The 13,593-nt window shown below is 43.4% G+C and overlaps 1 pseudogene; it reads left to right on the top strand.

Annotated features, from left to right (window-relative positions):
- Window positions 1-10,521: 10,521 nt before the first annotated feature.
- Window positions 10,522-13,246, top strand: LOC105709650 (protein phosphatase 1 regulatory subunit 26-like; annotated as a pseudogene).
- The last annotated feature ends 347 nt before the right edge of the window (window positions 13,247-13,593 follow it).

Raw genomic sequence — 13,593 nt, 5'->3', positions numbered from 1 at the left:
CGCAACCTCCGCCTCCTGGGTTCAAGCAATTCTCCTGCCTCAGCCTCCCGAGTAGCTGGAACTACAGGCGTGCGCCACCATGCCCGGCTAATTTTTGTATTTTTTAGTAGAGACGGGGTTTCACCTTGTTGACCAGGATGGTCTCGATCTCTTGACCTCATGATCCACCCGCCTCGGCCTCCCAAAGTGCTGGGATTATAGGCGTGAGCCACCACGCCCGGCCCCTACATCTTCATTTTTGGTGGTAGCAAGCTTGCTCCTAATAATTGTCCCAAATGCATCCTACTTTGTTTTACTAAGGAATAGTTTATTCACCAGGCAATTGGACATGGCGCATTATTTGCATTCCCCATAGGCTATAGCAGGCATTTACCCTTGGTGATAATTCATAGAATTTCAATCACATGTATCTGAATCACATTATTTTGTTGCAATCAGTCTCCAAAGCCTTCATACTCTTCCCTCTCACTCAGATATAGGGCATGCATTATTAACTAAATGACAAAGTTATCACAGCCAGTAATTGAATTATTCCCCATAGCTCCTGCCTGCAGTAATTAACATCTATCAAAATAAAAGAGGAGGAATTGTGTCACCCTTATTACAAATGGTTTGGTTTCATGGGTTTTTTGATCTAATTAAATAGAATCAAACTAACAAGCCAAAAGTCATTGTACTTACACTGCCCTTATTTGTTTCTGGGCACAACTGAACATTGAGAATCCACTTTGTAGGCTACATATTTCTCCCTAATAAACTTCCTCCTTCTCAATGCAGACTCAGGAATGTGACTGGGCTTTCAAACTGATGAACAGTATTCTCATCAGACTATATTCAGTAGCTGTTTTGCACACAAGAAACTATTTAAAAGTAAGTCAAGAACAACCAATTAAATCTAAAAATGATTCTGCAGCCACTGTACCAATCATAGGCGTAATCAAGGAGAGGTTTGTGTGCAAAAACACTCATAAAATCAGAGTCATGTCAGAGTCATTTGATAGCTATCAATTGTTATTAGTGTAAAGCAAAACAGTAATGCAGGGAAGTGCTGAGCAGGCCGAAAAATGAATCAAAAGGATATTTTCTCATGAATAGGCAAACAGATTGTCTCTCGTAAACAGACACACAACTGCATGCAGGAAAAGGATGGGAAGAAAAGGATAAAGGAAAGGGAAAGGAGAGGGAGCCCTAACTGTTGACTGATACTTGAGAAAGATAAGATATACCACCTCCCAAAAGAAAAGAGCTGTCCATCAAAGCATATCCCCACCAATATTCAGGGCATCACAAACCACAAAAAAATAAAATTCAATATGAATGTGTAACAATACTCATGAAAGCTATAGACCTCAACAAAAACATGGACTACTTTTGCTCTTTACCAAAATCCACAAAGATAAAGCCCACTTTAATTGGAATCTTCCTCTTTTTAGATGCTGCTACCTCACCCCATTCTGGCGCATGGGCAAACACACATGCACTCAACGGTTGGCTAAAAGCAACTTACATTAGCTTGTTCTAGTTTACGTTGCCTGGGATAGTACTGTTTATGACCACTGGGTCAGCTACATTAGTAATAGTATCCTTTTCACTCTCAAAACTGTTCTGATTCAGAGGCTGGGGATGTGGAATTAGGAGATGTTGGTCAAAGGGTACAGTTTCAGTCAGATGGGAGAAATAAGTTCTGGACACACACACACACACACACACACACACGTATAGTGCCCCATAAATACATATGATTTTTTAAAGTCATCTTGGTTTGGAAGATAAGTTATTTGATCCTATTGTGTCAACATTAAAGGCCTCCAATTTATATATTAATTCTCTTCTGATCTGCCATAATAAAGAGTTCTGAATCCCAGTCACCATTACTGAACATCTCCAAATTTCCTTTGGAATTATCTCTCAGCTTATATTAGTCCGTTTTCATACTGCTATAAAGAACTGCCTGAGACTGGGTAATTTATGTAGGAAAGAGGTTTAGTTGACTGACAGTTTAGCATGGCTTCAGAAACCTCAGGAATCTTACAATCATGGCAGAAGATGAAGGGAAAGCAAGGCACTTTCTTCACGAGGCGACAGGAAGAAGTGCCAAACAAAGCGGGGAAGAGCTCCTTATAAAACCATCAAATCTCATGAGAACTCACTCACTATCACAAGAACAGCATGGGGTAAACCACGCCCATGATTCAATTACCCCCACCTGGTGTGGTCTCTCCCTTGACACATGGGGATAGCAGGGATTACAATTCAAGATGATATTTGGGTGGGAAAACAGCCAAACCTTATCACAGGTGCTAGAGCATAGCAGGCTTGCAGAATAAATTAGGGGAAAATAAAGGGCTTGGAGACCAGAAAGTAAGCTATAAAGAAATGAGAGAAAGGGATGAAGGAAAGGGAAAGAGTAGGGTGTCCTAATTGTTGACTGATACATGATGCAATGTTGTGAGCCTCTATTTGTGAACACCTGTTCCTCATAAAAATTTGAGATAATTCATACAACTTTCTTGACAAGTTATGTCCTCCCTAGTTAATGTGTAAAGGACACTGAACTAAAAGCAAAGCGTCATTATGGAGCTGAGGTGCTTCACGCTTCCAATTTTTAGAAATAATAACAGGAATTTGACATTAAAGAAAGTAGCATTTCACACATGCAAACAGCTCTTTAGTTTCATCCTAGAGAACAGAACATTTCAGCTATAAAAATATTACTGATAGAGCAATGGGATCAAGTGAGTGGAAGAACATTTTAGAAGTCAATAACTTCAATTTTTCCTCAACATAATAGTATTCTATCTGGCTTTTACCTGCCTCAAAGGGATCCTCTAAGTAATCATCCATCAATATGATAAAGTATTGAAAGAGATTTGCTAAAGAAATGGTAGAGGCTGGCTCTATCCCTAGATGTATACCAGAAGAAAATAAATAATTAATCACCCCTCCTGAGTGTTATGGACATCAATCCTCTGGGTCAGCTGATTTTTCAAGTTACTTTCCAGCCATACAAAATCTATAATTCATTGGAACTTTGAAATCCTTTGTAGGCAATATGCTAATACAAATGTGAGAGCATTAAGTACATCTGGAAAAAATGTGACTTTGTATAGACATTAATGTGTAAATGGCCAAAATATTAAAGAATAGTAGCTTGCCAGTTCATACACTAAAATACAACTTATGTCTTAAAAAAAATTCTAGTTATCCAAGAAATACAGATTTACTGGGAAAAACTTGGAAAACAGATATCTCAAATAAGAAAACAAGATCATTCCATTCCACAACGTGGTTAATATTTTGGCCTCTTAGCGTACAACTGGATGAATTATGATGTACATATAAACCATGTAAACTCCACCCAAATCAAGAACTACAAGATTGCAACTCCCCCAAAAGTTTTCCTTATGATTCCTTCTAGTCAATCCCTACCCTTCACAGGCAAACACTGTTCTGGTTTCTATCCTGGTGGACTAATTTTGCTTGTTCTTGAACTTCACAATAGTGAAATTACACAACATAATATTATTGGGATCCATTCATGTTTCTGCCGGTGTATGCAGTTAACTCATTTTTATTGCTGAGCCATTTTCCACCTTATGAATATAGTAGGATTACGTTGTATGGCTATGCCACATTTTGTTTACCAACCTACTATGGATAGTGAAGGGTGAGTAGACTCCAGAGTGGGTAGTAGAGGAAGGAGCTGATAAGTGTCCATTGTGACCTCAAGAACAGCTGCAGAAATAAAGACCATAGTGAAGATTCACTAATCTTCATCTTAAAAGGTTTTGGCCAGGCTTGTGGCTCACGCCTGTAATCCCAGCATTTTGGGAGGGCGAGGTGGGTGGACCATGAGGTCAAGAGATCAAGACCATCCTGGCCGACATGGTGAAACCCCGTCTCTACTAAAAACACAAAAATTAGCTGTGTGGTGGCCTGTGCCTGTAATCCCAGCTACTTGGGAGGCTGAGGCAAAAGAATTGCTTGAACCAAGGAGTCGGAGGTTGCGGTGAGCCAAGATCATGCCACTGCACTCCAGCCTGGCAACAGAGCCAGACTCCATCCCCCCTTCCCCCTCAAAAAAAGTTTTTTCAGGAAAGGAGACCAACCAGCCTTCTAGAGGAGCTGCTCCCAGTACTTACTGTAAAATGCAAGGACATCCAAGTGGCACAGAGGGTGGATGAGAGTGGATGCTCTGGAGCACCAGCCAGATCCCCTTTAAGAACTGAAGCACTAATTTCCCCAGCTGCTGCAAGTGCTGGTAGCTCATGGCCCTCAGCTGAAGAATGTTGACTCACACAAGCTTGTAGCCTCTCCCTGATGGAAACCAGCAGCCAATGGGTGGTCAAATCGAGGGTATAAAAGCCAGCACCTGCCTGCCTAATGCCTGCCTCAAAGAAGGGCAACCGTGGAGGATCCCATCAATTGCAGAGTTCCCTGCACTGTGGACTGAAGCATCCACTGAAACTCCTTCACCATTCTATTTCTTCCTCTGTGTAATCATGTTTTTTCAATCCTCATAAGTGTTATTACTGAGAGCAAGTTCCAATACAGTTTCTGCCTACAAACGTCATAGTCTCAGAACCTTTTTCTCATGAAATCTGACCCACAACAAGTACTTTTTGAAGTAAGGTAGAGGATCCCAACTTCATTCCTCTGTTTCAAGATGATTTTTGTAATCCTAGGTCTTTTGCATTAACATGCAAATTTTGAATCAGCTTGTTTATTGCTACCAAACACCTTTTGGGATTTGAATTGGAGTTGTGTGGCATCTGCAGATCAGTTTTAGATTGAGGTTTGTCTTTTTCCATATGGATATCCAGTTGTTCCAGACCATGTAAAAAGACTATCCTTTCTCCCATTAGATTATCTAGGCACAATCATGTCATCTGCAAATAGAGATCATATTTATAAGTCTTTTATGTATTTTTTTTTCTTTATTGCACTCTCTAGGACATCCAATACAACACTGAATACAAATTGTAAGAGCGGATATCCCTGCCTTCTTTCTATAGTACCATATTTTAATCACTATAGTTTTAGAGGTCATTTTTATGTCAGGAAGAATAAGTTATTCTTTTTAATCTTTTTGTCAGTCTCCACTTGTTTATTCTAGTTCAACTTTAGAATACTATTTGTTGAATTTGCCTCATGTGTTTCTGTTGTTTCTACTTTCTTATTTTCCATTTGATTAATCGAATATTGTTCTATTCCATTTTAATTCCTCTATTGACTTTTTATATATAGCTCTTTGTACTATTTTTAGTAATTATGCTAAACATTACAATACACACCCTGAATTTATCAGAAACTATGTGGATTTAACATTATACCACTTCACATCAAATGTAAGAATCTGTAGCTGTGCCATTTTATTAACCACCTTCCTTGTTACCATTGTTGTGTATAAACACATATGTTAGAAACCACAAAATAAAATTACTTTTGCTTTGAAGAGTCAGTTGTATTTTAAGGGAATTAAGATTGAAAACAAAAATGGAAAGTCTTATATTTATGCAAATACTTCATTTTTAGTCCTTTTTATTCCTTCTCTTATATTTGAGATACCATTTGATATCATTTCCTTTCAGCCTAAAGAACTCCCTTTTTCATTTCTTGTAATTCAGTTGTGCCTGGAACAAACTCTGTCAACTTTTGTTCATCTCAAGATAAGTTTCTGGCTGGACACAGTGGCTCACACCTGTAATCCCAACATTTTGGAAGGGTGCAGCAGGTAGATTACTTCAGGCGAGGAGTTTGAGACCAGCCTGGCCAACATAGTGAAACTCCCATCTGTAAAAAAAAAAAAAAAAAAAAAAAAAAAATTTAGCCAGGTGTGGTGGCATGCACCTGTAATCCCAGTTACTCAGGAGGCTGAGGCACAAGAATCGCTTGAGCACGGGAGGCAAAGGTTGCAGTGAGTGAAGATTGTGCCACTGCACTCCAGCCTGGGCGACAGAGTGAGACTCTGTCTCAATAAAATAAAATAAGTCATTCCATTCTCTCTAGGTCTTTATTATTTCTGATGAGAAGTTGGCCAACATCTACTGTCTTCTGAGGTGTCCCCCTCTCCACCAGCTGCTTTTGAGATTTTCTCTTCATCTTTGATAATCAGCAGTTTGACTACGAGGTGCCTAGGTGTGCTTTTCTTTCTCTCTTTTCTACTTAGTGTTCACTTAATTTCTTGGATCTCTAAATTGATTATCTTCAGCATTGGGAACTGTTCAGCCATCATTTCTTCAGTTTTTTTTCTTGCCTTCCTTTCTCTCCAATCCTTCTCAGGCACCAATTACACATATGTAAGATCACTTGATATTGTCCTACCTGCCACTAAGAGATGTTCATTTCTTTCAATCTTCTTTCCTCCCTATTCTTCAATTTGGATAATTTCTATTGATGTTTCTTTAAAATTCATTGATCCTTTCTTCTGCTAACTCTAAGCTGCTGTTAAGCCCATCTGGTGAATTTTTTATTTGTTATTGTATTTTACCATTTTAGAATTTCATTTGGTTCTTTTTTATGGCTTTTATTTCTCTGCTTTGGCTCCCCATCTGTTTACTTGTTATGATTTTTTTCACTTAAGTTCTTGGATGTGAGCATACTACCTCCTTCAAAGTTTCTGTGAATTTAGTCTGTTTATATTCACTACTTTCTTTCCCAACCTTAGGTCACATGTTTCTGTTTTCATGCATATCTTGTATTTTTATTGTATGTTACACATTTTAGATGGTATGTTTTATAGAATCTGGACTCTCTTATTCGCTATAAAATATTGTTGATTTTTGTTTTACCATATAGTAAAATTACTAGATGATAATCTTGCACTTACAGACACTTCATTTTATATTTTGTCAGGGTGGAACTATTTTTATTTCTCTTTAGTTTTAGGATAAATTTCTTAGTCCTGTGACAAAATTTTCATACCCTAGGTATGGCCTTTCTGGGGTTTCAAAAGAAATCCAAAGTACTTGCCAAGCTGATAGAACTTGGCAGGACTCAAATTCCAATCTTTATCTCCCTTGTTGTGGGCAGGGGCTTAAATCCCTGTTCTCATTTTTTAGCCTTCCAGCTATTGCCTTTTCCTGGAACCTTTGTATTCTCTTTAGGACAAGTTCAATTCAGGGATAAGCCTGGGATTTAAGAAGAGATGGCATGCAAATTTTTATGCATATATGAGATACATAGATAGGACTTGATGGGAGAGTATATGCAGCCACCTCTGTGACTTCCTCCTTTCTAGGATTTTACATTCAAATTCTAGACACTCTTGCATTTCCTAAGTCAATCCTCTGACACCTCTGGCCAATGTGACATCAGCTTTCTGCTTGAGTTTTAACCTAGATTGAAGCATGCCTTCAGGGGAAAGCTATATAAAGTTGGATTTTACCCAGTACAGTTCTCTTCTTTCAAAAGTCAAATCCAATTCCTGCCTCCTTTTTGTCACTGTTTTTGCCTTCAAATAATTATTTTGCTAATATTATGTCAAGCATTTAATGTAGTTAGAATTTTCTTTTACAATATAGTTTTTCAGGTTCAAGCATAACTTGAAGAATAAAGAAAACATGGTATATATACATAATGGATTACTATTCAGCTATTTTTAAAAGTATGAACTCCTGTCATTTGTGGCAAGATGGATAAATTTGGAAGACATAATGTTAAGCGAAATAAGCCAGACACAGAAAGACAAACACTGCATGGTCCCACTTGTTTTAGATTCCCACAAAGAATCTAAAAATTTGAACACATAGGAGTATAGAATAGAATAGTCATTACCAGAAGCTGGGGAAGGGAAGGGGGAATAGAAGAGGTTGGTCAATAGGTAAAAGCTACAGTTAGAAAGGAAGAATAACTTATTCTGTTATATTACATAGCAGGGTGATTAGAGCTAATAACAATATATTATATATTTCAAGATAGCTAGAAAAGAGGATCTTAAAAGTTGCCACCACAAAGAAATGATAAGGGTTTGTGGTAATGGACATGCTAACTACCCTAATTTAATTAATATACAATATACACATGTATTGAAATATCACACTTAGCCCAAAACATGTACAATTATCTGTCAATTATAAATAAAATTTTTAAATTTTCATAAATATAAAAAACATAATGTTTCAAATAAATTTACTACATTTGTGTCAGAATTGTGGAAACTACTAAAATACCTAACTTTCATTTACTTAGAAGATTATGATGATAGTCTGGTATGCAGCACCATAGAGATGGCAAGAAAATATTAAGTGACCTTTGTGAAAATTCAGAACTTTACAAAATATTTCACTGAGAGAAATAACTTTTGTGTGATTTCTGCCTTCTGGATGTACTTTGGCTAATATGCCAAAGTATTAAGGATATTCAAAAACCATGACTCAGGTTCTAAAGAGATCCTCTCCCTCAAAAAACTAAAAGCTCTATGCCTCTTTCAGGTATTTTCCCATTTCTTAGCATGTCTTCACTTTACAGACAAGTATTTGCCTTATGGGAGCTCTAGGTAAAAATGTAGGAAGAAATTGACATTAATGGCAGCTCCTAACTGCACATCAGAGCTCACCATTACTTGATATTTCAAACATGCTCTATGATTTACTAACACAGTAAAACAAGAGAGCTTGACAGAATGTGTTAAGTCTGTGGGGAACCTCTTCATATATAATACTGACAGATAAACACCCTATCTATTCAGAAACAAACTGACGTGCTTTCCCTAATATACTCTTTGGCAACTGTTGCCACTTACAGTAGATAAAGATTTCAAGCATTAGTTATCAGGTGTGGCAAGATTTATATTCAGGGGTTTTTTTAATCCAGAATTTTCTAGGCAATTCCATCTCCCAGAAAATAATGTATTCCTTCACAGTTGGGACTTGTGTTTATTATTCACCATGGAGAGTAAACAGCTGAAATGAAATGACTGCAAAATGAGGTTTCTCTTTAGTCATTGGAATGTAGGACACAGATTTTCCTGCATTATCATTCTGCTATTGGGGTCTCAGGAGTGGAGCCGTGATTGTCTTTACTCAGGACACCTGAGCTCCTGTATTAAAAAGCTAAGCACACTGGAAAACACAAGATTTCCCAGGCCTCAAATCATTCAATAAATAGTGCCAAATCTACAAAGATCCCACTGCAGCTCTCCATTGCTTGGATAGAAGTGCTGGCTGAAAATACAGGTAATAAATTTGATACATTATGCCATAGTGCTTACTCTAAGCTTTTTAAAATAAGAAACATACATTTTGAGGGACAGAGGCGTGTTTATCTTTATTTCAATCAGCACACTTCCGGTTCGCCACATACACTGATGAGTGCCTTGGACCAAACACCACCACCACCACCGCCCAGAGGTAACGTAGCTGAATTAAAGGTGAGGGAGTAAATGTGTTTGTTTACGGGTGAATAAAATACTTTTAATTTGAATCTTCAAACATTAAGTTATCATGCTGTCCATGAGGAAAATCAGACATCTGTCTTGTGGCCACTAGAGTATCCTGTACACTCTGAATTATTTTCAGAAGCTATAGTCAAAGCCCTATAATTCTAGGAATTTTCCTATCCTACTCTCAGGAATAGGTTCATTCTTACATACAAGAATGATCTACAGGCACTCACTCAACAACAAGACATAGGCTAGAATAAATAAGAAAGATACAGAAAAGGTGAAAATTACATATTTTTGCCAAAGGTAGAATGTACTGAATAGGCAATTCATGGCACTTGAAAAGCAGAAGTAATGGAAACAGTTGGAAATAAAGGCCACTTGCAGGAGAAACAAGGACAATTGATTAGGTAAACAAAACCCTCAAATTGGTTAAAATATGTAAAAGTGGGGCTCCTTTAGTGTACGGCAATAAGCCCATGTGAGTTATAAGAGAGAGAGAGAAAAAGCTGAGAGATGGCTATGGATAAAGATGAAAGACAAGCCTGGATATTATAAACAGCAGTCTAATAAAAGTGCTGTACTGCTGCATGTCAGTTCACTGTTCCTAAAGGTGATATCCACATGCCATACAGAGAAGGGAAAGAAGGAAAGACCTCATATGTCCCTATGAATTCTGGGGGGCCTGTCTGGGTCTATAGTGTAAAATGATATAGCTCAAATAGGGTCTAGAAAAAGATTTCATCCCTAAAAAGGAAAAAGTATGGCATTTAGGGAATGCTCACTGTTAACCAGAGGCTTCACGTTACTTCACTGAATTTCAAAAAAAAATAAAGAGTATTACAATAGGCCCTTGAACAACATGGATTTCAACTGCAAGGGTCCACTTATTTGTGGGTCTTCTTCTGTCTCTGCCACCCCTGAGACAGCAAGACCAACCCCTCCTCTCCCTCCTCCTCCTCAGCCTACTCAATGTGAACAAGAGGATGAAGACCTTTGTGCTGATCCACTTCCACTTAATGAATGGTAAATATATTTTCTCTTCCTTACGATTTTCTTAATAACATTTTCTTTTCTCTAGTTTATTCTAAGAATACAGCATGTAATACATATACGAAATATGTGTTAATGAACAGTTTATGCTATCGGTAAGGCTATTTGTAGATCAGTTTTGGGGGAGGCAAACGCGGGAGAACGAGGGCAGCACAAAGCCAGCAACCCCCTGCCGCCCTTCATACGCAGCACAGAATCACAGTGGGATGAAGACGAGCACCCGCGCCGCAAGGAGGGGAAGGCGAGTCCCGAGCGCGGCACATGCGCCCAAGGTGTCCGACTCCAGCAGCGAAGACGGCATCGAGGAGGCCATCCAGCTGCACCAGCTGCAGAAAACACACACGGAGGCGGACGGGGACCCATCCCAGAGGGCCCAGCTCCGCTAGGAGAGGCAGCCTGACCCTCCCGCACGCACACAGCGTAAGCAGTGCCACGAAAAGTGCCTTGCCCGAGACCCACAGGAAAACACCCAGCAAGAAGAAGCCAGTGGCCGCCAAGACCACGGACCCTGGCCCAGGGGCCTGGACACTGACCACTTCCCTAAGCTCCCAAAGGAAACCAAAGCTCCGACTCCTGTGAGCCCGGCTTCCAGGAGCAAGTTTGTGGAACGGTCCTCATGCCTGGCAGACACGTCCGCTGAGCTGATGTGCGCGGAAGCGATTCTGGGCATTTCCAAGACGATCCTGCCGGCTCCCGTGGAGGGCAGCGATGGGTCCCCTGTCCGCGAGCCCACTCTTCCACTCTGCCAACGTGCCTTCCCGCTCCGACGGCGACAGTAGCTCCGCGGACAGCGACGACAGCATCGAGCAGGAAATCCGGACGTTTTTGGCCCTCAAGGCACAGTCGGGGAGTTTGCTGGCCAGAGGTGAGAGCTGCCCGCTGCCCAGGGCGCACTTTCGCCACCTGGCCCCAGCGGCCAGACCAGCGGCCCCAAGGCCCCTCTCTCTAAAGCACCGGACCCACTGCTGGGCTGCAAAAGGAAGCATCGAGGCGGCGGCCATGTGAGGGCATCCGTGCCCAAAAAAACACAGGAAGTGGTGGAAGATGGGGGTCAGGATGCCGATCACAGCCAGGGGAGAACCGAGCCCGGCCATGAGGGGCGGGACCTGCCCGTCCAGGACAAAGCCAGCAAGGCCCCCAGAGGGGAGGGCACCGCTCACCTGTCACAGGGCCAGGGTAAGACAGACGAGGCGAGACACCTGGATGAGTAGGAGAGCTCCGAAGACACCTCCCTGGACAGTGATGAGGACCTGGATACGGCCATCAAGGACTTGTTAAGGTCCAGGCGGAAGCTCAAGAAGCGGTGCAGGGAGCCCAGGGCGGCCTGCACGAAGAAGGTCAGGTTCAGCACCACGCAGATGCACTTCTTGGAGCAGCTGGGCAGGCTGCGGAGAGACTGGGAGGACAGGAGGCCGCCGGTGCTCAAGGGCTGCCTCTCCAAGTCCAAGAGAGACGGCGGCGAGGGCTCCGGGAAGAAATCCCCCAGCGTCTTCGGCGGCACAGCAGAGAGGAAGAAGCAGGTGGGTGCCGGGAGCCAGGACACGGCCCCAGCCTTCCGGGTAAGGAGACCTGCCTCTGTCTCCACTTGCGCCTCTGCCTCCGAAGGGAATCTATTTCCCAGGGAGTCCCGGGGCTCAGCTCCCAGCCCAGGCTCGCTCTCTGACGACAGCAGTTCGGTGGACAGCGATGAGCATCGGACTGGAGATTCGGAAGTTCTTGGCGGAAAAAGCCAAGGAGTCGGTGAGCAGTTCAGAAGTTCAGGCAGAGGGCCCGGCTGCCCTCGGGACAGGGGGCCCAGCCAGGCCAGAGGTACTGGGCAGGAAGGAGCCTGCCCCACTGCCTGGCATGTGTACCCGAAGTCAGAGGGCCAGGGGGGTCCCACGGCCGGCAGCAGGGTCGCGAGACACAGAGAGCTCAGGAGCGCAGGGTGCATCTGGTCTGTTTGGCCAGGGCGGGAAGGGGCTCCCCGCTGCTCCCGGCCGAGGGGATCCGGCACCGACCAGCAGCACCAGCATCTCTGCCAAGGGTCTATCAACGAGCAGGACAAACGTTTACCTTCACAGAGACCAGAGCCCATGAGGGACCGAGCCTGCTGCCAAAAGTGCTTTTGGTCCGCTGCCCAGCTGTGCCACAGCAGGCACCGAGGCAGCAGGTGCAGGGGGGACCTTTCACGTGGGCTGCGGGAGCCGGAGCTTCCTGACCCCCAGCCCGGGAGCTGAGAGGGACGCTCGAGCCCAGGCTGAGCGCGGCCTGCCCTGGAGCGACTTTGCCCACCAAAGTAGGCTGCCCAGCTCGTGGGCGCTGTGCTCTGAAGGTAGAGATGCAGCGTGGAGTGGTGGCGTCGGGATAGAGAGAGATAAGAGGTCCAAGGGCCCCGCCCGGGGCCTGCCCAGCCTGCCCCTTGCCAGCTTCTCCCCACTGCTGTTCACCCAGCTCTTCCACTTTGGAAACGGCGTCTCCTGGGGAGGCAGGCAGGCCGGCCTCTTCAGCCCCCACCTGGGGCTGCCTCTGCGGGGCCCGTCCTTCTCGGCCTTCAGGGAGGCTCAGGCCGGGCCCAGCCCTGTCCTTGGAAGCCCACACCTGCTGGTGAAGAAGGACGGCGGGCTCTGGCCAAGCCGGAAGGCACAGCTGGAGCTGAGTTTGCATGACAGGAGGAGCTCGGGCTCGGAGGAAAGCGTTTTGGACCTGAGGTATAGACGAAGGGTCATCGATAGGAATGACCAGGACCAGGACGCCTTGGGCAGTGACGCCAGTGACTTCAGCCACACCTCCGGGGACGACAGTGGCAGCAGCTCAGTAGTGAAAGTCTAAGCCCTCGAGCTGTGGGTTCCGTCCTGGGTTCCGTGCATTCGTGGAAAGTGGTGTAGCCGTGCATGTGTCATGCGTGTGTGTGATGGTCTGTGGTTGCCGGGAGGGGAACAGGAGTCTGTTATACAGACCCCTGTATATACGTACGCCAGCATGAAACGATGCTTTTATTTAACAGACGTGTCCTGGTTGTTCCTAACTGCAGTTTTCTGTGTTCTGCATACAAGTCTTAGATTAGAAAACACTGGGTTCTTACCGTCACAGCCAGGTTCACAGAGACTCTGATGCTTTCTGTCGGTTGATGGTGAGAATGTCCGGCGGTGGCTGCAGTGGTAGCCTGAGGGAGGCCG

The sequence above is a fragment of the Aotus nancymaae genome, unplaced genomic scaffold, assembly GCF_030222135.1.
Source record: "Aotus nancymaae isolate 86718 unplaced genomic scaffold, 86718_ANA_hifiasm-v0.15.2.pri h1tg000139l, whole genome shotgun sequence".
Lineage (NCBI taxonomy): Eukaryota > Metazoa > Chordata > Mammalia > Primates > Aotidae > Aotus > Aotus nancymaae.
Note: the sequence above shows the minus strand (reverse complement) of the source record. Positions and strands in the feature narration are given on the sequence as shown.